The sequence below is a fragment of the Neodiprion pinetum genome, chromosome 5, assembly GCF_021155775.2.
Source record: "Neodiprion pinetum isolate iyNeoPine1 chromosome 5, iyNeoPine1.2, whole genome shotgun sequence".
Lineage (NCBI taxonomy): Eukaryota > Metazoa > Arthropoda > Insecta > Hymenoptera > Diprionidae > Neodiprion > Neodiprion pinetum.
In genome coordinates, this window is record NC_060236.1 from 13,215,968 (window position 1) to 13,241,589 (window position 25,622).

General features: G+C 39.0%; 1 protein-coding gene across 2 annotated transcripts in view; it reads left to right on the plus strand.

Annotated features, from left to right (window-relative positions):
* Calx (sodium/calcium exchanger 3) overlaps positions 1-22,845 on the plus strand; it is a 1,242,927-nt gene extending 1,220,082 nt beyond the window's left edge. For both annotated transcript variants that reach the window (XM_046628885.2, XM_046628886.2), the window contains one exon: positions 20,888-22,845. The gene's annotated coding sequence lies outside the window, so the exon portion shown is untranslated. The remainder of the gene's footprint in view (positions 1-20,887) is intronic.
* The last annotated feature ends 2,777 nt before the right edge of the window (positions 22,846-25,622 follow it).

Consider the following 25,622-nt stretch of genomic DNA (forward strand, 5'->3'; position numbering starts at 1 on the left):
ATTCTTTCAATGTGAAGGTATTGTTGAATGGTCTACGAAAGCCTTGTATGTCAACGATAAGCTCCATCTTCGAACTGTGCGAGATGGTGGGAACGGGTCAGCTTTTAGACCAACTTTTTGACCCAACCACTGAGCGGGTCGTATTCGACAATACGATCGTGAACAATCAAGCAGTACACCGATGTTTCAGTAGGAAAGTTGGCTTGAGCTTCAAATTCAAGACGGATGTCGACAGGTCCGTACTTCAAAGATTCGTTTTGTTTCGAACAGTCGATAACGAATGAGGGGACGTCTCGAAGGAATTTACTCTTTGTCAGCAACGGTTCGGGGTTCTTGTCGTAGTAGGTAGCTTGGAAGTTTGCGTACATCTCGTACAGGAGCGCGTACAGAGTACGACTCATGTTGACGTTCAGGTTACAGTACGGATAAGATTGAGAGTTTAAAAATAGCTTGACGTCCGTGATATCACAATGATCGAAACGATTTGCGTTTTTGCCGGTCTTGTTCTTTCTACTTGTTTGGAAACCCAAAATGACGTACCGAGGTTTTTCAAGCTGAGTGGAAGTTTTCACAGTCCAAACGTGTTTCGATGTTGTGGGAAGTAAGGGATATTCGTACCATTCCCAACTGCGGAAGCTCATCGAAATAGGTGGATCTCTTTGAATGAAATTTAGTAGGTCAACTTTTTTCTGATCCGCGAGTTTCAAATACGGTATTAGCCATTTCACTGCATTGATCGTGATTTTGAATTCCTCCTCTTAAGTTTGCATGATAGCGTTGACGTCAGTTTTTGATCTCGTCAAAATTAACTGATGTTTAGCGTTGACAACGATTTTGCGGTAGTCTTCAGCGAAACCCAATATCATGCTGAGCGGTATTAGTACGTCAAAATTACCCTCGGCATCGGTTAATTTTTTCTTCTCTTCTACATCAAGCCATCGAGCGTTTTCCATCAGCCAAGTCTGACCAGGGTGAAGGGAAGCGTAACCCTTCATGAGACTTGTCAAGCCAACGTTCTTGCTGCTATCAATCTCAACTGCATTAATTTTGTAGCGAATTTCTTCAAACAGATGACAGATCGCGTTGTTTACGAGCTGTGTGTTCACAGTAGCTGTACCATCAGGTTTGAGGAGTCGTCCATGGATATTTACCGAACTTTTGCTGGGTGATATGCATAAATCCTGATGCTGAACGATGATTCGAATTTCATCGCTGTTGTTGAAAGTTGACGAGGCGTAAGGTTTGTGAGCGTGAATCTGGTAATGCGCAACGAATTAGTCAAAGACGACTGGTGTTTGAATGTTTAAGATTTCTTCCTCCATGGTATGTAGCAGATGATGAAACAGCAAAATCGGATTTTTAGTTGTCGGAAATTCCTCTTCCAAAAGTGGTCAGTTTCAGACCCAGAGCTATCAGGAACTCCACGTTTCCAGGTGTTAACGGTTCGAGAATCGATCGATGACTGACTTGATCGGGGCATACCGACTTACTAATATACCTACTCTTTGACAGTCTGTTATACATATACAATTCCCATTGTTTATTGCGATTTGATATGTAGTCTCACAGCAATAACTTCTCCACGAAAATTAACAAGGTCTCCGTCTTGATCCACTAACCGGAGCTGAATGTGATCTATGGTCCTGACGGTGATCGGAAGATAAATGACGTGCGACGGTACTTCCACGATCTTATATCCCGGTGGGACAGTCGGGCAAAACTCGTGAATAGTGTGTACTTCGTGTCCATTGACGTAGGCGCTCGTTGTAATGCTACACTCGACTCGCAACGCGTTGACTTTGAGTATAGTTACAGGCACGTCTGATTCGTGAGTTTTATCAACCTCCAATACACGTGATGCGAATCCCAAAAGTTGAGCAATGGAATCATTCGGCTCAAAGTTAAGCGTGTGGTTGCATGTGATTTCGCTGCGTAATGTATTATTGTTGGGTTTCATGGAGAGCCTGATATCTGTATTTCTCAGCACGTTTTGAAGATACTGATCTATGTCCTCGATCTCGTAGCTGCCGGTAGGTATGGTGATCACTTTATCAGCTATGCAAATTTTATTGTGACCAACATCAACGTTGGGAATCGAATCAAAGGTTAACAATTCTACCAAGCCAAAAGCATGACTTTTATCACGAGCAAGTTCGATTCGAAGAGGTTTCCGAAATCGTTAACGTTAACGAATCATCCATGACTGCGAGTGGTAGACTGACTTTGATGAATCATGCACCATGTTTATATAGCTCACCACTTGGAAATTTCAGACACAAGTGTCCGCATTCAAATGTATCATAATCCTGGTACCTTTCATGATTGTATTTGACGCTACCAACGCCGAGGTATTTTATGAGGTCTGAGGGTGGTTGAAGGTTGCCGAAACTGTCAAAGTAATCGATATTATTGTCGCGTTTCTTGTATGCAACCCAGTGTGTTCCCGGACCGCCTTTGTCGTCAAGGTTGATTATAGCTGACTCACTTTTTCACGGACCGTTTTTGGGCATTTCGTTTCGCATGAAAACACCGTGGAAATGCGGAACCTTGAAGATTTTGGCAGATTTCAACAAGTCCCAATCAGTCAACGCTCGACGTGGTAGCATCGCATCTAGTTTTTTGAAAGATGGAGACCAAGACCTGTTTTGTACGGTTTCATATGAAGCCCTTTGCCCAACACGATAGCTTTCACAGTTTTGATGTGTCGTTTGCTCTCTCCCAGTTCTTGTCTAGCAGCACTTGCATCGTTCACAGCTTTTGCTATACCCGTCACACTACCGGCTAACGCGCCTGTAGCACTAAGTCCAGCGAAAATAGAAATCAGAAACGGTAGAAAACCACTGACTTTTGAAGGTACTGGTAGGACGCGAGATGTTCGCACTTCACATTTTCCACCCGCTTTTTTAACGGCGTTCTCAGCTCCCTTCAGCGCAGATTCGATAGCTACTTTTGCATCGTTGCTTGGAACCATAGAACGTTTTGCAGCATTTATAATTTTTCTCAAGGTCACATTTTTTGATTTTCGAATTCACATTCCGAGTTTTGATTTTACTTTCTTTGTATTAGCCATTGCCCAAGCGGCTGCCTTCTCACCCAAATTTGCGTCCTTTGCGAGAACCCGTTTTCAAGCTTTCTCAGCCAACACCCTATCAGCCTCGTTTCTTACTTCAAGATTTTCACGATTCTGCGAGTAAGCGATGTCGTGGTCCTTGCAAGCTGCGTCGAGTGGATTGATTCTCGGATCACCCCGCGCGAGTCTCTTTGTTAATTTTGTACCAGGCCCGCAGTACTGATAACCAGGTACATGCAATTCGACTGGAAGGCTGTTGATGATTTTATTCACCAGACTCTTGCCACGATGTTGCTGCCTGCTGCTGCTTTGTTTACCTCTGTACGCGATCATGTTCGTGCGTTGACTGAAGAAAAGTGCCTTAAAACGGGGTATTTATAGCGAATCCGATCGGTCATGTCCGAGATGCGGTTTGAGAAACAACCTACTAAGCTTCCCGTGATGAATTTTGACGAACTTTTGGAGCAAAATGTCAAAAAGCACAAACGGCACGGCGAATTACTCCCGAATAGTGTACGTGCAATATTCTGTGGACCGTCGAATTGTGGTGAAACTAATGCGTTGCTCACACTTATAACCCATCTCAACGGACTCAGATTTGAAAATATCTACATCTACTCGAAATCTCTCAACCAACCAGAATACCAATTGTTGATGCAATTGTTGGACCATGTTAAGAATACGGAGTATAGTGCGTTTACCAAGCGTGAGCAAGTGATTACACTGGAAGAAGCACGGCCCAACTCCATAATCATATTTGACGATGTAGCGTGCGAGAAGCAGGACAATATTAGAGCCTACTTTTGCATGGGTAGACATCACGACGTTGACTGTTTCTATCTCTGTCAGACGTACGCGCGTATTCCCAAACATCTCGTGCGCAACAACGTGAACTTACTCGTGTTATTCAAACAAGACGATATGAACCTAAGACTCGTATACAACGACCATGTAAACACCGACATGTCTTATACAGAGTTTTGAAGTGTGTGCTCTGTATGCTGGAACGGTGAGAAGTACGAGTTTCTGGTGATCGACAAACACAGTGAGCTCAACGAAGGACGATACAGGAGGGGATTCGATTCTTTTGTTAGCCTGTAAAAGAAATAAAATCTAACGTTTTCGAGCGAGAGACGCAGTAGCGCTGCAGACTCAGTTGCGTCAACATCCAGAGCTCTGAAATTTCCAAGCAAAAAGACGTCCCACATCAGATCCCTCAAGCAAGCGCTGCGATCCGTCGAAAACACAGATTGCTCAAGTCGGGCAAGGAATGTACGACTCGGAAATTGAGTGACATTTTCAAACCAGTAGTGACTCCCTTGCAAGAACTAGTGAATGTTACAAAAGATGCTTAACCTGTAAAACAAGAGGTGGAAGAAATTGAAGAAGAAATAAAGCAGATAAAAAATGAAACGAAAATTGAAACTGTCTCGAAAATGGACTATTCCTTCGCTTCGGCAGGAGATGAAACAATCGTAGATACACCGGTCGAGAAAATCGGGGATGAGTATTTTGCACTGATGAGAGATGCGAAGACAAAAGACGAATTGGACAACGTCTACGGTGTACGCAACCTCTCAAACGGACTATTGACTGGTGATTTGTTGAGATCTTTTGAGAGTGACTACATTCGTTTCGGCGATACGCTTCACCCGGAAACAAAGGGTTTGCTGGAACTTTTGTTCAAAAAGAAGCATGACGGTTCTTCTGTGAGCGCCGGAGATCAGGAAAATTTTAAAAACAGAATCCTTGCAACGAACGCACATAAAAAGTATTACTCGTCCGATAGGGCCGTTCGAAACGATAACAGGTACAAATTTAAAAATGTCATTGCCGAATTGATGAATAATTTCCCATCACCTCGCCGAAAGGGTAAAGGTCTACTTCCGCAAGCTATGATCACTCGACAAGGTGTTGAAACGGAATACGTTTTCTGGGATGATCTAAACGAGTTAGTGGAGCGTCTTTGTTTACTCCTGGCATCTCAGGCGGCGGGAAATCCGAGTCACGATAATGAATGAAATGAAATGATTTCCATTATCGAAGAGCTACGCGAAGCAGGAATCATTTATCGAGCAGCTCCCATCGTTTTTGCATTCATTACCGAGATGAGCGTCGACGTGTTTGGACGGCATCTGGATAAAAACACGGCCGCGAGCACTCGCGGTCCTCCGGGTGTCGGATTTCAAATAACGGCGGACGGGCATTACGATATACGGAACAAGAGACTATGCAATGTCGCAGATCCCGCAGAGCCAAACAATGCTGTAATTTTAAAAATCTTGAGACGAAAATTCAACGAGCTGCAAGAACAAATCGGCGACCTCGATCAAATGATCAAAGCTTTCGAGCTCATCACGGAGAAAGCCTTGGATACCTTTTACACAGACTTTGAAACAGGCAGAGATCTGTCGATTCGAAACGCTGATAACATATCTCAATTGGACACCTGACTAAGAGCGTCGGAATATGAACGAGGAAAAGCAAGCACTGGTGACGGAACTGCATAAGCCTGCATGCCGGAATTACCCGCGTCGACGTGTAGACGTGCGCGGCATCGACGAGACCTGGCAGGCGGATCTTGTTGATATGACGTCGTACGCTGGACAAAACAAAGGCTACAAGTACATGCTCACAGTCATTGATATTTTTTCAAAGTATGCGTGGGCTGTACCAATAAAGAGCAAGTCTGAAGATGATGTTACAAAGGCAATGGAATCTGTGCTTGTTCAAGCACGGGTGCCGAAAAATTCACACGTCAACAGAGGAACGGAATTTCACAACTTAAAATTTGAATCGCTTATGACACGTTACGGATTCAGACTTTACTCCACGTACAGTAATTTAAAGGCTTCGATCTGTGAACGTTTCAATCGCCCGCTGAAAGGTAAAATGTGGACACGGTTTAGCATGCAAGGAAGCTACAAGTGGCTCGATATCTCATCTGATTTGGTTTCGGCTTACTACAACGTCAAACACCGAACCATAAGAATGAAACCGTCGGATGTCATCGTTGCAAACGCGAGGCTGTTATTACGTCAGGCGTACGGAAGGCTTCGAGCGTTACCTACCATATCGGCAAAATTCAAATCCGGCGACAAAGTTCGAATCAGCAAATTCAAAAATGTCTTCGAAAAAGGTTACACCCCCAATTGGACGACTGAAATATTTACGATTGGTCGAGTGGAAAATACTCATCCTGTGACGTACGAGCTCAAAGACTACCGAGATCAACGTATCGCTGGTGGTTTCCGAGAACAAGAGCTCCTCAAGATTGAACATCCGGATATCTATCTGGTGGAAAAGGTGCTCAAGAAGCGTGGGAAAAAAATATACGTCAAATGGTGAGGTTTTGACAATACACACGACAGTTGGATAAACGAATCGGACATGTAACATTTGAATAAATGAATTTTTTGTAAGAACGTATGTGCCTTTTTATTTGATACCCGACACATAACAAGTATGCATCTTCATTTTTTAAACAATCGACAGACATATGCATCGTTGTACAATTTTTGAGATTTCGGAGCGTTCTTATTCACTATCCTACATAATAATAATATTTTTTACATCATGGTACAGTTATAAATTACAAAGCTAAGGTGTAGGCTTGTAGCCCCACGGAAGCGTGTCGGTTTTGTTTTGAAACACGATCCGCTTGTCGTGATTCCAGCTAAGTGCCACTTCCGGCTGTTCTACGGTGTATACCTTGTGCTTTCGACTTAATATCAAATGCTGATTTGTAGACAAATTTTCACGGTTCAAAACACATTCCAAATAATCGTTGAAAGTTATTTTTCTCAACGCTGATCCTTTGACACCTTTGGCACGTTTATTGTCTTTCTCATCTCCCAAGACTCGCAATGCGTACAATTTAGCTCTTAATCCTACAAATTCCAGCATTATTTTTCCGTTATTCTCGTCTTTCATCAAGCTGAGAACTTTTTTGTTCGTTAGTGGCATTCCATAAACGTTGTCAAGCGGATAATCAGACGTATCGAATTTGTGCAAGTCCTCCTTCACATGGTCGTATATGTCGGGGACGGTAAAATTGTAAATCAAACTGTCGGTATCCGTGTACATTAATTTTGCTCGGTAGCCAAATTTCCGTTTGACATAATTATAATCAAAATCGTAAGTGTATGTTTCAGCCAGATCCATGATAGAGAAACCTGCATACAATTGTTTATTCAACTTGACTTTCGGCTTACTCATCTCGACGATAATTATATCTCTGTCAAAAACGGTACAGCTGTGAAAATTGAGTTTGACTATAGTAGCTCTAGCACCGTATCTTCCATCCCATTCCGTGATCAGCGTGACATCTCTATACTTCCTAACATCTTCTATTCTTTTGCCAAAAACTGCGTTGTTTATCAGTTTGTAAAAATTTTTCTCGAATTCGTTGTGAGATTTTTTGCGCAAATCGGTATTCAAATCAATGTATTTTTTGAGCCACGGGGTTTGTCTGAATTTGAGAACTCTGTGAATTTTGAGTAATTTTAAGCCTAATTGTAAGCATTGTTTCAAAACGCTGTAGTGAGCAACGTAGTTTTTTTTGGAAAGTAGCGTGGGCGTTAATTTCGGTTGCTTACTATTGGAGATCGGAGGTATATAGTGCTTTGGACACAGTGGTAAATCCTTATGAATTTCATGCAGTTCCTCAAGATATTCCAAATCCACCTCCAGTATGTAACCAAACTCCGCATCCTCCGAGATGGTAACAACGTCGCATTGTCCGATGTCTGATAACCATTCGAAGGAACTGTATGGCAGAGCAAAGCTCATAGCAGCACCGTACAAATTATTAACGTCAAAGTACATAAGATAAGATTCTTTGACCTCAGGATCGAATTCCTCTCCCATGTACCTGTTGTTAGCCTTTGCGTATCTGTTCGAGCACTGTGACACACCACCACGAATACCTTTTTCGATAAACATAACCATATCTATGTCGATGAGAAGCTCGAGCTCGATGTCGGTACACTTTAACATCGCATCAAACGACAGACCGGGCGCGGTGTAATAATGTAACGGGTCCAGGTTGTACGTTGTCCCACAGCTCTGTCGAAAGTCTTGAAAAACGTCGGCTAGTAAAAACACGTCCGTCTGTAAATACAAGTCCGAATACTCTCCCAAAGTTTGAACGTTAAAAGTTTGCCAAACTTTACATGCATGTGCATAGTCATCGTCTGATATATCCCGATCATTTAATTTTGAGTAAAATTGTTGTTTGGATGGTAGCCGTCTGTCCTTGAGCTTTTCCAAACTGTCTTTGTATTCGTACGGGAACACTTCTTCTCTGGTCAATAACTGAAATTTATCCAAGCCACGATAAAATTTTCGTGTGATTGATTTCTGATCATCACCGAGATACGTTGCTAATTACTCAAGACTACTGGGCATGAAACGGTACGAATCTACGAATCTAAACTTCATATCTGTCCCCTCGACATATTTTGTAAAAGAAATGTACTCTCCTTTGTTTACGGGTAGAAGCTCAATTGTGCCCTCGAACGATGTAGCCAGTGCTTTGATCAGAAAATGTGAATCGTAACCCGACAGATTGTGGAATATCACTGGGATAGTGTGCGAATTTCAATAATTTAGATTCCAACCTCGATGAGCAGCACCACGGTACTTTTCCGTGAAATGGCAGTGATCACGATGTTTCACGTCTGTCAGTGTAACCGGTTTTTCACAAATGTGACTTACTGTTGTTGAATGAAATTCGTTGATTTGATTGAAATTGAGCGGTTCCATCGGTATAACAGTTTTGAAATAAACTTCTAACGAATGTGCCAATTCCGCTAACTCATTCACAAACCTTTGAATGCAAGTCTCTCCACGATTAATTTTGAATTTTGAAAGCGAAACGTCAAACGCACAATGTAGATAGTAAGCTATACTATACGGAAAATGCTTCTGATAAATTGTTTTTGTACCCATCTTTTTGAGCGTAGGTTTCAGTAAACATTCGAGATCCACGTAAATGCAGAATGGAACGGTTTCTATGAGATTGAAATCTTTGAATTTCAGTATTTTTTCCTCATTTGTAGGTCGGATAACTTTGGTTTCGTTTAAATTCATGCAATCTACATTGTGCTTTGTTCAACATCTTTTAGAATGAAAGTAAGTCAAACATCTATCGCACAACCAAGTACGACGATTACGTTCAGAAATTTGAGAACTCGTCAGTCGAGACAAATTTCAAATACAAGTAAAATGACAGATTCTATTTTGTTCATAATTTTCCATATCGAGATCATCATCGTCATCGTCAGTGATTTCAGTTTCTATCGCCAAAAGATGAATTACAGGTTCATCAGACTCATTTTGACTCAGGTGAATCGGTACTATTTCACTTTTTTTCCGATCACCTTGGTCTATACTATAAACGTTAATTGAAAGGCCGTCAAGCTTCTCAAATTTCGAAATGGTGTTTTTGTCTAGAGACATAGGAAGCAGTAAGAGTGGTTGTTTCTGATGTTTACCACAGCCTCCTCAACACTGATATGCTTAGGTAACGGGGTGTACGTGAACACACCGCCTCGTAGTGGCACGTACTTGTTGATATTCACAGTCAAATTGATTATTTCAGTCAGCGACCAGCCTAAATCCTTTTCCTGGAAATCTTCCACCTTTTTCAACAAACGCTCCGTCGCGTTTTCGATGAACCATTCGTTGATATCCGTTGTCTGGAGGATAATTTTATTTCTCGTATTAAAAAATTTGATCTTTTCCACCGTGCAATCATCTTTTCTAACTTTAAATTTACAAGCCAGGATAACGTTGGCTTTCAAGCTCCTGTCTTTCTTCAAAGCGTTTTTTAGTCTCGTGACAGCTAGTACCTTTGCGTCTCCTAGAAATCTCTCCACATCTTTAATCTTCAAATTGAAGATGGATCCAGTTCGAATTCTCCCCTCGAAAGCTGATTCCAAATCTTCCCAGTGAACTCGATCACTTCTTCTTACTTTTCGCGTACCTCCACCCGTTTTCGGAAGACGTTTGAATTTTTCCGCAAGCGCTTTCAAGAGTCCGATCGTTGTGATAATTCTCGTCTTTTCTCTAATTGGTGAAGCCTTTTGCAAAATTTTGTTCAGAAGCCGAATATTTTTTTCCAAATTTTATCCATTTCTGAATCTCTGCTGTTGATGATGATTTGTCCAAGATTTTGTACGCCACTCCCATAATATCGATCAATCTCAAACACTTCGCGGATTCCATCTTGAGCTTTTTCCTCGCGCATACTTGACAAGTTGTGACTTAATGATCGGACGAGTTGTGACTTAATGATCGTTTGCACTGATGAGCGTCCTTTTTATAGGACAGCTGTACGTATGCTTGTGTATGCGCGCGCACCTTTCAGCATTCTCAGTGCGATAGTAACCCAACACCGCTGATCTATGATGGCTCTGAATGTTCCGCGGTTATCGGTCGACCGTGCACTCTGGTCTTGACTGAACCCGTTCAAAATTCATCGTTGAGTTCACATGACAGTTACAAGCCAAAAAAATGTCATGTGGTTAATATCAAACTGACATCCGAGTAAGTGAAAAACAATTTTTAGAACCATCAATTTTGGTATGTCGCGTGGTTAATAACGTGGGAAAGGAATGTGAGGTGGTTAATGTTACACATCAGCGATATCCGAGTGGATGAAAAACAATTCTCGGAACTATGAATTTTGGAATGTCACGTGGTTGATAACGTGGGAAAAGAATGTGGGGGTGGTTGATGTTACACATCATTCGTCTCATCGTGGGAAAAGAATGTGGGACGGTAAAAAAGTTCTCGCCCCCGCCGCACCCTCTACCGTTGGCAGACGAGCACGACATGAAGACTTCGACCTTCGGTCGGTTATATTGTCGGTAAAACAGCACGATTCTGACCTTTGACCGATAAGAATTGTTGGTTAAGCAGTGAGATTTTTACCGTCGACCGATACAACTGTCGGTAAGGTTACATGGTTTTGACCTTAAGTCGGTACGGCAGACTGTGACGTCATCGCGGGAAAGGGTTCGAGTCTGGGGATAATGTCGGTAAGTGTTGGTAACAGGAATCTGCGTGTAGAACTTTCATAGCTATACTACTCTTATTCAAGCTAGTTATTCATTAGTTACTTTTCTCAAACATTCAATTTTTCTCTATTTCGACTAAATACGCATTTCAATTGTGTGAAAATTATTCAAAGGGAAGTGCCAGGGTTGGGAAATGAAGTTTGGGGCGGGGCGGCGCGTGGTTGCAGTACTACCCCATAGTGTTACAATGCCTTAGCCATAGGGCCAGATGACCAGTCATTTACGAGAAAAATGTTCTGAAAGTTTCGTTCCTATGTTATACACCCATAAGTTATTTCCGTTAACGGAATGGCCCGGTAGTCGAGGTGGTAGCTGGCTAGCGTAGCAAGCTAAAGGTTTCCTGGTTGAACCGTCCGCTCGGGATTTATTTTTTTCGTTATTTTTTTTCGAATTATTATTTATTTAACTTATCAATGAGTTAATTTACTATAATAATAATTATATAAGAAACATTTAAAAAAAAAATTCTTGCATCATACTTTCGAAGTATCTATTTGTTTGTTTTTTCTTGAAAAATAACTATGCAAAAAAGTTCAAATTGAAAACATGTTCTATTTCAGCATGTTGAAATTTTCCGTTCAAATTTTTCCTTCAAATATGCGTTCGTATTGTATATTCAATAGAATATTGCGTGTATAAGAGAATAATCATCAAGTTGTGAAGGATATGAATAAAGATATGTTCATTCGCTAAATCTCAACATTGTACAAGAGCCAGAATGATATTTGTCGTAAAAACATTCGAATCAAAAGATATTTGAACAATTCGCGCATCGAATAGATTAGATTTTTTACAAGAGCAGGGAGTTTTGAAGATATCTATCGAAAACAAACGTCGTTAACATTTCTAAAAATATTTCTTTCTGCGGTTAGTTTCGATGCGAACCATGCGTATTTGATCATGTTGTAAAAAATGGGAGATGATAACTGATGGTGAACGATCGATTGAATTTTAATACAATCTCCTTGGGAATTATTCTTTCGTTCCTTTTCAATTAAGGTAGCGCAATTTTTCAGGCGTTCAATGAAATTTTTACCTGTCTGTAAGAATATACATCACAGGGTTGCACTAGAGGTGTACACTTCGGCGAAATTACTTTGATAGTACAGGTAGGAAATTTTTGGTCGTCTTGGAAAACCTCGTCTTACAGTTCTGATTTTGTTTGCCCCCCCCCCCAAGAGTCGATAATGAGAAGAAACTTTTTTTTCTCAACATAGGGCTTCAAAGATTTGTTAAGAAAATCGTTTTACAACTTTGTAGTCAGCTTTTCCGATTTTGATGACGTGATAATAACGTTCTTGTATTTTTTGGCGTAATCATCGATCGTCTTCTGGACTCTGGGTCTAAATTTGCCTGTTGTCTTCTGCAGGTATACGAATACACTCGGCAGGACACGTCCAGAAAGAGTAATAGCATATCGTGCAGTAAATGAAAGCGTAACTTTATTCATGTCTAGTTTCTTCACAAATACGGTCCTGCTTCCTTTTTGGGTGAAAGTCGGGTTGAAAGTGGATTGGTATTGACATCCTGAAAACACATGAAAAAGTACGATATTCAATGAATGAAGTGATTTCACAATTAGATGATTATATAAGAGAATTATTCAAATGGGCATTCGTTGTTTGAAAGACCATTTACACAATTTGATTGCATTTTTGTCACATAGCTGTTTGATCAGTGTTGATAATATATTCATTGTCAAAATTGAGTATTGAATCTCGGGTTTGTAGATGGAAAGTGTCTGCTGCAGCCAAGGTTTCTTCAAATGTCACCATTTCCTTTTGTGATACGAATTTCGTTACTTTTCGTTGACAAATTCCGTGCTGTTGTTTAAATCTCGCCACCCATTGCACATTTCGAGTGGTCACTTGTTGATAAATTATGCCTAGCTTCGACAAAACAATCGTAAGTCCACGAATCTATCGCTGAATATTTGTCAAATACAGATCCGCCTTTTTCAATTTCTTCTTCCCATCGAGATAAATATTACTTTTTTTTTTAAACGATGACATTCTTTATTTTGCAGCGCTTTCAGAATCCACTGAGGATGTGCTTTCGCAATGTTGATGCATTTTGTTTTGTATTTTAACGGAATATACTCAGGCTCTTTGGATTTTTTTTATGGGGGTTCATACTCGTCCGATGAATCGTCTTTTTTAATCCCTTCAAATTCTACTTCTTGACACTCTTCATTCTCGTGAAGTAACTCTTCATTAATCACGATCTTGTTTTCACTCACCAAATCTATCACATTATCGTAAAACTTCTCAGCAATCAGCATAGCTTCGTGAGGAATTAACAGCGAACCTTCTGATGTTATTAAATCGTTTTCAACAAGCAGTGCATTGAAATAGGTAACTGCATCTTCAATCGGCCACTTCGATTTATCGCTGTGAGAAGAATCTTCGGTAATATCCTCTGCAAGTTCCGAAGAACCCGCGATTTCTTCACTTCCATACATTGTAACTACAGAATGTTAGCAAAAGAAAAACTTCGAAACACGTCTACTCATTCCAAGCGTGAAAATTCAGACTGCTCGTTTCTTATTCTTCTTCCCCGTTTGTAGTGAATAGGGCGGGGGGGGGGGGGGGGGGGGGGGGGGCATAATGGCGCTTTATCCCTCCACTCTCCCTGTTTTTCAAGAGCCCCTATTGGGGGACCTTCGTTTATAACAATCTCATGACACAAAAGACAATCGTATACCTGAACTGGTCAGATAGAATCCGTAAGCCTCGGAACGACGATGTTTATAAATAATATCCATTATAGAAACGAAATATTTTCAATATACAATACGAACGAATATTTGAAGGAAGAAATTTGGGCGGAATATATCAAAATGCTGAAATAAAAAATGTTTTCAAATTGAACTTCTTTGTATAGTTATTTTTTAATTTAAAAAAAAACAAATAAGTACGTTCAAAGTACGAAGCAAGAAATTTTTTTTCATATTTCTTATATAATTATCATTATAGTAAATTAACTTGTTGATAAGTTAAATAAACAATAATTTGAAAAAAAGAAATAAAGAAAAAGAAAAAATCTCGAGCGGAGGGTTCGAACAAGGAACCTTCGGCTTGCTACGCTTGCCAGCTACCGCCTCGGCCACCGGGACATTCGGTTAACGGGCAATACTTTCAGATATATAACATAAGAACGAAACTTTCGAAACGTTTTTCTCGTAAATGGCTGGCCATCTAGCCCTATGGCTGGGGCATTGTAACACTATGGGGTAGTACTGTAACCACGCGCCGCCCCACCCCAAACTTCACTTCCCAACTCTGGCACTCTCCTTTCAGTGCAACTGAATATCTGACAACCAAATGAGTTTGGCATATTCAACCAGATTTTTTTCTCAGTGAAGTGAAGTAATTATCATTTTTTATAATATAGTCCGAGCAGCCACTATCTAAAATTCATTCAATTCCATTATTATAATTATTTACCTCACATTTGTAGTCATCTGACCAATGATCTTTTTTTTTTTTATTTTGGTAGCATTTCAAACCTACATCAAGGTTTATATCTGCCATACATCAGTGCACCTTACAATGTTATATCGTTACACATTTAATTACATTTTTTCAGAAATTTAGTCATAATTTTGCAAGCTTCGACATTCGGTTTTCTAATTATAGTTTCTGCAGTTGTGGGAAGTTGTAGCTTCGATTTCAGCAAGTCGTTAATGAACTCAGTTCGTTTATCGTCGAACATCAGGCATTTCCAAAGGATGTGGTTGATGTCCTGGTTTTCTTTGCCGCATTCACATAAGGGGGACTCGACTACCTTTATTTTGGCCAGTGATTTGGCTAGGTTGTAGTGGTTTGCTCTGCGTCGATTTATTGTTACGATGCATTCGCGTGTCAGTTTTTTGTTATGATACCATGGTCTTGCTTCTTCGAGATAGTACCGCTGAAAGTATTTTTTCCCTTTTGTAAGGCCCTCGGTTTTAATTATCGTGTTTGTTGAGTGTAGACGTTCGCTTTGAATGTTCCATTGTAATCTGTGTATGGTATTTGCGTGATGTTACAAAAATTTTTGTTTGTGGCAGATTTAGCAAGTGAGTCAGCGTGTTCGTTTCCTACTATACCTTTGTGGGATGGAATCCAGAAAAACTTTACAGTGTTATTGGTATGTGTCTTCATAAATTCGTTGTACTTTTTTTTAATATCGTATGTTATGTAGTTTGTTAAAGTGCTAACTTTTGCATTTTGCAGGGTTTGGAGTGCGCTTAGAGAATCGAAAAAAATGTATACGTCTCGACTGTTTTGTTGTAGAGCGATGTCCATAGCATTGTTTAAAGCGATGCATTCAGCAGTGTAAACCGATGCGTTGGAATTGATGCTTTTAGTTGTGCCTGGTTTTGAACCTGCGATTGTGCAAGCGGATCCGACAAATTTATTTCCTTTGATTTTGCTGCCGTCAGTGTATATTGCTAGTGCATTCGTATTGCCTAGAAAATGGCCAAGTATTGAGTTCGGATTTATACTGCTTTGTAGGTGTTTTCCTAATTCTGTTTCTACAGGTAGAGAGGATATTACCGTTTCATAGTCGTGTTCACATATTTTGTAATTGTTATGTGTTTGAATAGCGCATTCTGTAAGGTCGTTAATGTTTGCAATGCAGTTTAGCAAAATGCGTTTTATTTTACACTTTGTTAGACAGGTTTGATACCTTATGTTAGCGTACATTGAAGAGTTTTTGTTAGCAAGTACATTTGTTACGTAACGATTTCCTAAGAACTTTGCACGTTCAGCTAGAAGAGGCAGTTTAGACTCTGCTATGAGGATGTTGGTGGGTATAGATCTTCTGTAGCCCAATGCGAGTCTTATGGCAGAAAACTGTAACTTTTCTAGTTCGCTCATAGCGTCTTTGCGGATGGGGAAGTGAACAAAGCTACCGTATTCAATTATGGATCGAACATAGCTTTTGTACAATATCGTGAGGGTTTTGGGGTTGGATCCCCACCACGTTCCTCGTAAGAATTTTATAAAGTTGAGAGCTGAATTACACTTCGTTATTACTTTGTTAATATGGTGCTGAAAGGTTGGTTTGTAGTCAAATATTATCCCTAAAAACCGAACTGTTTCACTTAATTTTATTTTGGTGTTGTTTACTTCAACTATTGTGTTGCCAGGAAGTATGTTTTTGTTGTTGAAATGTAAGATTACTGTTTTTTCTGTAGCTAAGATTAGGCCTAAGTAGAGTAGGTTGTTTCTAACAGTTTCTGTAGATTTCTTGATGATTTTTTTACACGCGGAGAGTGATCCAGTTTTTAAGTAAATTGCGATATCGTCAGCAAATTTCGAGACAGTTACGTTTTTGGGGATGTTATTTGCAATTTTTCAAACGTAGATTGTGTAGAGCAAAGGGCTTAATACACCTCCTTGTGGGACGCCTTTGTGTGCTTTTAGACATTCGTATCCTACAACGTTCGTGTTGATAGATCTTTCTTGTGTTAGATATTTGACGTATTTGATTATTTGTGCGGAGCAATCTATTTTAGAAAGCGTTTCTAGTAGGATGTCGCTGTTTACGTGGTTAAATGCACCTGACACGTCCAGAAAAATGGCAAGCGTTTCTTGTTTACATTTTAGAGCTTCGTCTACTTGGAGAGTAAGATTGGCTACGTTATCAATACAAGACCTGCCTTTTTGAAAACCGGTTTGGTTGAGAGGTAGAAGGTTTTTACTTTCGATCCACCATTGTAGTCGATTTTTTATCAGGGTTTCGAAAGTTTTACAGAAGCAAGATGTTAATGATATCGGTCGTACTTTAGTCGTCGCATGTCCTTGCGTCTTTTTTCCTCTCTCTTGAATGCGTTTTAATATCCGGCCCGATTACTATTATTCACGTTTCCTTCTTCATCTCTTTCTTCGTACATTTTTATTTTATTTTTCACGAAATCGACAGTTTGGTTTTTCTCTTTCAACACATTAATGAGGTCTCCTATGTACTTTAGTGAACTTGGTAACGTTCTCAATAGATAGTTCAACTTTTCCTTTTCCGTGACTCGTGCGCCGGCATCTTTCAATTCTGTGACTAATTTTTCGAATTCACTGAATAATTCACTTTATTCTTCATAATCCTTCAATTTTACCTTTTCTAACTTGTTTCTTATGTAGATTTGTAAAGCTGTGGATTCTTTGAAGTACACTTGGGGACAATGTATTTGAGACGGCTAATTTTTTACACTAGACAGTTACGTTGGCAATACAGAGAAACTTACAGCGCCATAGTCGGCTGAGCGCGGAACAAACTCAATCTCAATAAACATAACATAACACATGACCGACAAATCTAACCTTAGAATACGTGTCAATCTAACAAGTCATTATTCCCGCGGTATTCTAAGGTTAGATTTGACGATGTAGAGGAATATAATTATCACAGAAAAATGTAATTTTTCTTATTTTTTGTATTTGTTGCTACGCTTGAATTTCTATAATTAGACTTTTGACGAGCAGTCAGAGATTTATGAAATGGATCGTGGTTCGATGGTATCTGAGCTAAAGATTGCGCAAAGGCAGTAGTTCTTTGGCGTATCTTCAGGTACCCCAGAATTACCTGAGTATACGGGTTTCAAAATACATGCAGTCAGATTTAAAAGATGGCCAACACAACGATGGACATCTACTGTCGATGCATCGTCATCGAATTTTTTTTAATAGAACAACTGCCCAGGTCTATCTCCATCGGTATAAACTTCTCTTACTTTTGACCACGGTACTTTGATACGAGATGTATTAGTAGCCATATTCATTTTCTCGCCTAGAGCTTTAAAATCTAAGATTCTATTTTACTTTACATCTATAAACTTATAGAGCTTGCCAGACCTCGCCATTGACATAACTGTGAATTACTGCTCCGGAACATATATATTTTGGTTTTTACTTTATCTCTCAATGACGCTATGCATAAAATCTCCCTCGATTTGAGTATGGCTATACTCGAGATGTCGATACGCTATTTTAACTTTATATTTGGCTGCCACATACACAAGCATTGCAAACACGAAACTGTTCTTATTTTGCCCACCACAATTATCAGAATACAGAAATGTGTCACATTGGTGTTTTTTGGAACGTGAAAACCAATGTTGAATTTAGTGTTAAAAACATCTCTGTGCTACCTTTCTGTTGCACATATTTCATACTTTGAGTGAAACTGTTTCATCCAGTTGGTATATGTATATATATAGGTAGTGCATCTTTCTCACATGAAGTATTTCTTCTAAATACTCTGTTTTGAATCTCTTCCTACATGATGCGCTTTTTTTCTGTCAAATAAGTTAATATGTTCAATTACACTCTGTATAAACTTATCACTTAGCTTTGTACCTCGATTCTAGTGTTTACCTCTTTTATCTGGGGAAAGTTTGGTACCTTATTCCATTTCCATCGTAACAGTAATTGTCCACGAATCAGAAATACGAAGAACCTCTAGAAAACATAGACTTGCAATCGAACACAGTTGTAAAATTTATTCTGAAGGAATAATTTTTCGAAACACTTCGACGTTGTGGAAGGTCAGGGTCGTAACAAGATAATTTTTCATATATAGTAAGACATCGAGATATGTAATCCCATTTACGAGAGTGATTACTGATTTTCCAGAACTTAGAAATAATATTTTTCCTTTGAGCTTCGGTAATTGTAGTAGAGCACTTTAATCTACACTAGTGCGCACACGGAGCACCCATTACCTAGGAAGGTTTTAGAATTTTCTGAAAATCCAAATACTATGTACCTAAATTTTGAGCTCTTTTAGCAATATTCACTTTCCACAATTGGCATTGACTTGATTTTTTTCTAACAGCAGATTGAATGGAACTACTCTCACGGTTTCGTGTTTTAGATCTACTTTGAGCACCGACGGAAGAGATATCAGCAAATGATTTTCATCTTCTGAATGTGGAAGAATGATTTCTACTTCACTCATTTCAAAGTTTAAAGGTATTTTTAGTTGAATGGTATCTGCGGTTAGAACTTAAGCTAATACCTCATTGTCATCTGCTTCTAGCAATGAGCTTTCACGATCTTTTTAATTCTTTTGTATCATCTCATCATTTGTTGTCACAGTTGTTTCTACATTATTTGTTACGTTCTTTGCTTGTTCTGGATACACAATATTGCACAGGCCTAGTGAGTTTTCATCTTCGATGCTGTCCGTCAAAAATAGCGAATAGTCATTTTCTGTAGACGATCAAAAATAAGGTTCTTAATTCATAATTTTTGTCATATTAAAACTTATAAAACATAATCACTCAATAATAAAATATTATTTCGAAGTTATTAATGAAGTACTGATACAAAATCGACAGATTATAAATTAAATGAATTTCAAAAATTAATTATAAAATAAGACTGTGACATGAGATTATGATTTGGTTAACTCTATGGTCTGGACGATGACTGTAGTACGACTTCAAACCTACAACACATATATCATTTTCTCGAAATTTGACCACCATTTTTGATTATTATTCGAACCAGTATTTTTATGACATTTCACTTGGATAAAATCAAAATTCATTCCATACAATTATTTGGTAGTAATTCAAATCTCATAATTATTGTGCATCTACGTATAATACAAACCTGCGTGGACAAGCTGTCTTTGAGCACTTATCACCGATGAAACTTTCTCGTTACCTGAATGATCTGTAGTTTCACCATTCGGCTATACTAAGTGTGTCACTTTTTTGTGTGATATTAGGTTACCGATATTGTCATCACTTTCAGTTTGATCTAGAAGCAGATTATTATTACCTCCATCATTACCTACCTCAATTTGTTCATTAGTATAATTATTCAACGTAACCTTCATGGATTATTGTATAACGATTTTCTACTTCTATTCTTTCGAACTTACATCTTAAGGAAAATATAATTATCCACTTACTTGAGCATCGGCGACTTCAATGTTGTATCGCTTGCCATTTTATGTCTCTTATAACTGATTTTTTATCACAAAAAACATCGCCAAAAGGCTGTCGTAACGAATGTCAAGCCGGCTGTGTCTGTGGTGTAGGTTAGGTGCGCGTTAAACACGTCTACTTCACTCAACTGCCCCCGTAAGCGCTGAAGAGCGCTCGAGTTACAGCTTTTTCAACCGGTACAATTTTCCGTCAAGTAAAATATGTGAATCACATTTAAGTGTTTTTCAATAAAAAGAGTTATAAGTCGGATGTATCAATCACGGGAAAACGTTCGCCGCAATTCATTACAATTTATTGAATACTCACTTAAAATTGGCAAAAAATTAAGTTAATTGGATTATGATGAATACCCGTGGAGTTATTTGGTTTATCCTTGTCACGCGAAAGTTACTTCCATTATAATCTGTTACCTCGGAGTTACGTGAGTTACCTCTCTAAAGTTGAGTAAATTTTATAAGGAGCTATCGACTTGGTAGTCGGGCGCATCATGTCTCAGTCACGCCGCCTCAACAATACTTTGTACAACGGAGCAGGTATATGAATGAATGAAAGCCTACGCTTTTCAAACCGGTTTTTCTTGAAAACAGTTTCGAGTCCAGTGGTATCGCTTGGACTGTACTTTGTTATTATGAAATACTTTTCAACCCCAAAAATGTTTTGAAATCTGTGACCTCCATCTGGTGAAGTCCCCTCGTAAGTCTTCCCTGAAGTGTTTTTAACTGTTGAATGAAATTTCGACACTTTTATCGAATTGAATACCCAAAACTCATTTCAAATTTTTTTTTTCTACAGGTTGTGATCAATTGCAGAAAGCAGCCAATTCATGGTAAAATACGAATTTATGGATCTTCGCCTTTGGAATCGTTCCCGGTTCAGAAGATATTGTTATCTAAGTAAATAATAAAAAGGGTTGGAAGCAGTTTTCTTTTGCTAATAAGGGTGTAGCGGTTTAATTTATAAGCAGAATTGTAGATTAGTCGCATAATGATAACCTGGTGGATGAGAAAGAAGAAAATTAGCAAATGATCGAATCTTTGAACTAAAACTTTTTTGGTACGTCGGGAGTTTTTGATTAATGTCCTCAAGAAAATCGGAGACGAAAGTGTAACGGTGGCTGAATCGAAAATTCAAAACAGGGTTGTCAAAACTCTTTGAGATCATCACGTGAATGTGACACGCGGGTGGCGGTAACTTTCCACAGCTGTCACAAAAACGACCGAAATCAAAGTAAATGAAAACAGAACTATTTATTCATTATGCATGTTATAAAAATTTCAAAAATATTCACCTTTCAACCAACGACAACGAATTTTCTCTTCCGGCGTACTTTACTGTGTGATTCGCACAGTTCTTCATTTTTTGTTAAAAAACTAGCCTCCCAGGTAGTATATCCATGCAACAGTGACGTACCATTTACTGAGATCCTGTGTCTTTCGAGATTACATCTACATGTATCACATATGTTCCTTACGAACAATTCGCGTACTCCAGAATGTCTGCTATAAGCAGCGTCAGCAGTAACTTATTATTCATTAACATTATAATTACCTGACTTACAGATGAGATGCATACGATTTTACGTGTTTTCCGTACCATTTATGTATCTATTCCATGAATAGCACATATATCATGTATCATTCGTGTATTTGACCCGTAAATGGAGCATACGTACCCTTACATCGATTCACCAATGTACTTATGCTGAACACATATTCAAAACGTATAAGAACTCAGTGATAATCGCATATTTCATAAGAATACGAACAGCATTGAATTTTAATCAACATGTATACGTATAATATATACAGGTATGCTGTCACAGAAATTTTTTAAAACTTGTGTTCAAATTAACGTATAAATGTTACTACGTGGGTTTTTATCGTAGTTTCGAAGAAGCGAGATGTTTTGACCTCTATCAAGCTGGCACCGCCACATAAGATATATGAAGTTGAGAGTATGAGAGTGCACTGTGAAGATATTATTACAATAAAATAAAAACCTTGACGATTACAAACACGAAAATGATCGTTTTTGTTTGATGTTGCGTAATTTCAGTTCGAGTAGAGGAGTTTATGACTTATAAAATCTGCTACACCTATATTTTGACTTCCCCGCTTGTGCGTCGCTACCCAATATCTTGACGCGCGAATAGAAGTCAAAAAATCTCTGGAGATGATTAACCATAGTTCAATCGAAACTTTTGTTGAATAAATTGAGTTTATGAACGGTACACCCAAGAATTTGGCCTCCCACTTTATACCTATTTCTCCGTTTCAATTTTGCAATGCGTTGAATCTTTGAATTATACTCCCGAAATCTTCTGAAATATTTTCGATGTTTTCAAGTTCCATGCATTGGATGTAAATCAATTTAGAATCTTAAAATTACATATACACCAAATTTCGTGGGGGATTGATTCTCTCGTTCTGGTATTAACATACAGGTAGACTCGTACCTTAATTATAACATTAGATAGGTAGGTGTAATTGTAAAGGTATGATGTGTACAAACATACTTACGGATAACACTCATGACGAGAATGTTCGGATTGACTATACAGCCATAAAAGGTCCAGGAAAATGCAGGAAACGGTATCTACGGACGCCCATAAGACAACGTATTGCGGATGATTTGCACACAAAATCAGCCGTCGTATACCGTGCGGAATAGACTGATAAGAGAATTCGTCCAGGCGATCCGGAGCCACCTAACTTATACTCAGTTGCGGACTAAGAAGGATTTGCACTCAGGGCGGACGATGTACACCCCTCCCCCCCCCCCCCCCCCCCCCCCCCCACCATTTGTGTTTTAGGACAATTATAGGGAAAAAGAAAATCGAAGTAGAGAGTATTTCAGTTACACGTACTTACGTGCTTTTATTGCACTCAAATTTTCAATTACATCATTGAAATCTGTATTCTTTGTGTGTTGACTTTCTATTGAAAGTATGGAGAGATTGGTCAGTCTACTTTGGCTCATCATTGACCTTAAATAGTTCTTTATTAACTTAAGCTTTGAGAAACTTCTTTCGCCAGATGCGACTGATATACACATAGTGGAGTAAAATCTTGTGCACAAAAATGAGTTGAGTTGATTGATTTAGAGTAATCCCACTTTACTGTCACTTAATGAACCTCAGCAGTATTAATGTTGCCCAATTCTCAGCCTCTGCGTAAGTGATGTTTACAGCCTCCAAGTGACGTCTCAATCGTAGAATTTCTAGAATGATATTTTCATCTGAAAATTCATCGTAAACTTTGGTCAAATTTGGAGCAAGCGCGAGAAGTTCTTCTACTGCTGCGTACAAGAGAATTTTCGATTGAACAACTGCAAATATCGAAACAATGTCACCCATTGCCTTGGATTGATGCTCGAGCTCCTCATCAAATCGGTCGATACAGTCCAACATAGTCCTCTGCATTTCTTCTTGCAATGTTAGACCAGTATCTCTAGACTGTTCTCCTGGCATCATTTTTCGCATCCTTCTTCTACCTCTTCTTTCTATCGAAATTTCCATGGATTCACACTTTTGGGTTGCAAAACGAATAGTTCTCGCCACTAGATGGTTCCGTTCATTCTGAAGAAATATTTTGAGTGCGTTGAATTTGGCCAAACATTTATCCAGCGTCAATCCCAAAGTCTGCAAATACTTCTGAGTAAGATTGACTTCTTCTAAGACGTCACACCAAAATGCGAGGTAGCACAAAAATGTAAAGTCACATAGCGCAGGTATGAGTGTAGATGCTGTCCCCCTCGTATCTGCATTTTTTTTTACTGAGATCACACAAGAGCTCGAACGTGGAAGCCGGTTTTTCAAAATATGGTTTCATCGGTGCCACAGCATCGTAATGAGCACTCCGTCCGGTCTTTGCAAGTCTTTTGACAGATACACCTACATTCTTGGTCAGTATTTCCCATCGATGTGTTGATGCTGAAAAGAAGGTATAGACCCTCTCCAAGGTTCCAAAAAAAGGTAAACTTGACGTAATAATTCCGAAAAAGTAGACCCCACAAAGATTTAACGAATGATTTGCACAAGGTATAAACAAAGCTTTCGAATTAATTTCTTTGATTTTTTTATGAACTCCAGCCATAGTTGCTGCATTATCATAAGTTTATCTTCCAACAACTGCTTCAATATATCTTTCGTGAGTTCAGCGGGAATGATTCCTTCACTTCAACTTTGTCACTTTCAATGTGAACGTATCTGATCACTTCACTCATCTGATCAATGTTAGCCTCGGCTGGAGTACTATCAAAAAGAATTCCAAAGTACTTTGCTTTTGCTAAGTCATCCAAAGCTTTCTGCTTTACTTGATTCCCCAGAGAGCTGATGAACTCATTCTCAATGCTCTTAAACCAATAAGACCCTACTCTCTTGTTATTACCGACAGCATGCTCTATCCTTAGCACATGTTCTTTTGAAACGGGATCATATTTTTACAGCAGTTCACCAATTCGAAAAAGTTACCTTTGTTTTCGGACAACAAGTTCACTCTGTGACCTCGAAAAGCGAGATTTTGGTCAGCCAAAATCAGAGTCACATCCAAGAGACGATGTAAATAGCTCTCCATTTCTGTTTCTGTTTGTCGATTGCTACCTGGTGGCTACAATCAATCGTTTTTTGTAGTTTCAATCCCACTCCCAAAGTTTTCTATTTTTCTAAGCATGACAGGTAGTGCTCAGAAGCCTCATGTTCAAATACTTGTAGGTTTAGCTTCCACCACACATTGAAGCCCGTGACAAAGGTTCGAATTTCTGTCTCGGCATCGGCAAAAAGTTTGCAGCAAAAACAAAACAAACTACTTCTTGACTGAGAGTAAATCATCCGCTTTCTCAAAAATTTTCACCATTTGGCAGTGCTTTATAGAACCATGATTTGGTCAGATTTCGAGTCTTTCTTTTTGTTTTATGCCCTGGCATTTCAACTGCAGCCGCACTCAAAGGTCCATCTTTATTTTGAAAGTGTTTACTACCCTTTTTTATAAGATCAACTCGCAAATCAGCAGGCACTGGGATTGGCCAACAAGCAATATCAGAATAAATCGCAAAAATATTTGTCTGAACGTTTTCAAGCTTTTCCTTCTGCTCATCTCTACCTCGCTCTCACTCGTTCTTATCAGACTCTCTTTCCTCTTTTTCAACAAACTGTACTTCTTCAATTCGCCTTTCTTTTTCTTCTTTGTCAATCTTTCCGATCTGAGCTTTGTCTACCTTTTCTTCCTTCTGTTTATCAAAATCTTCCGATTTGGCAAGCAAGATTTGTTTAGCATTTTCTTTCATAGCACTAGATGTTAAAGGTGTCATATATTTAAATATGGATCCAGATATTATTTTGGTCTCGAGGTCTTTTGCTTTCTTAATTCTTCTTTGCTGAAATCCGCTAGGTCGTTGTCGCTTCATTGTCGTGTTTCTGCATAGTATTACATAAAATTGTAAGTCTACTTTCTTTGTATACTTTTGTAACAACTAGCTCGACTGACGGAACGAAAATATCAATTTACTACGAAATTGCGAATGCATTTAG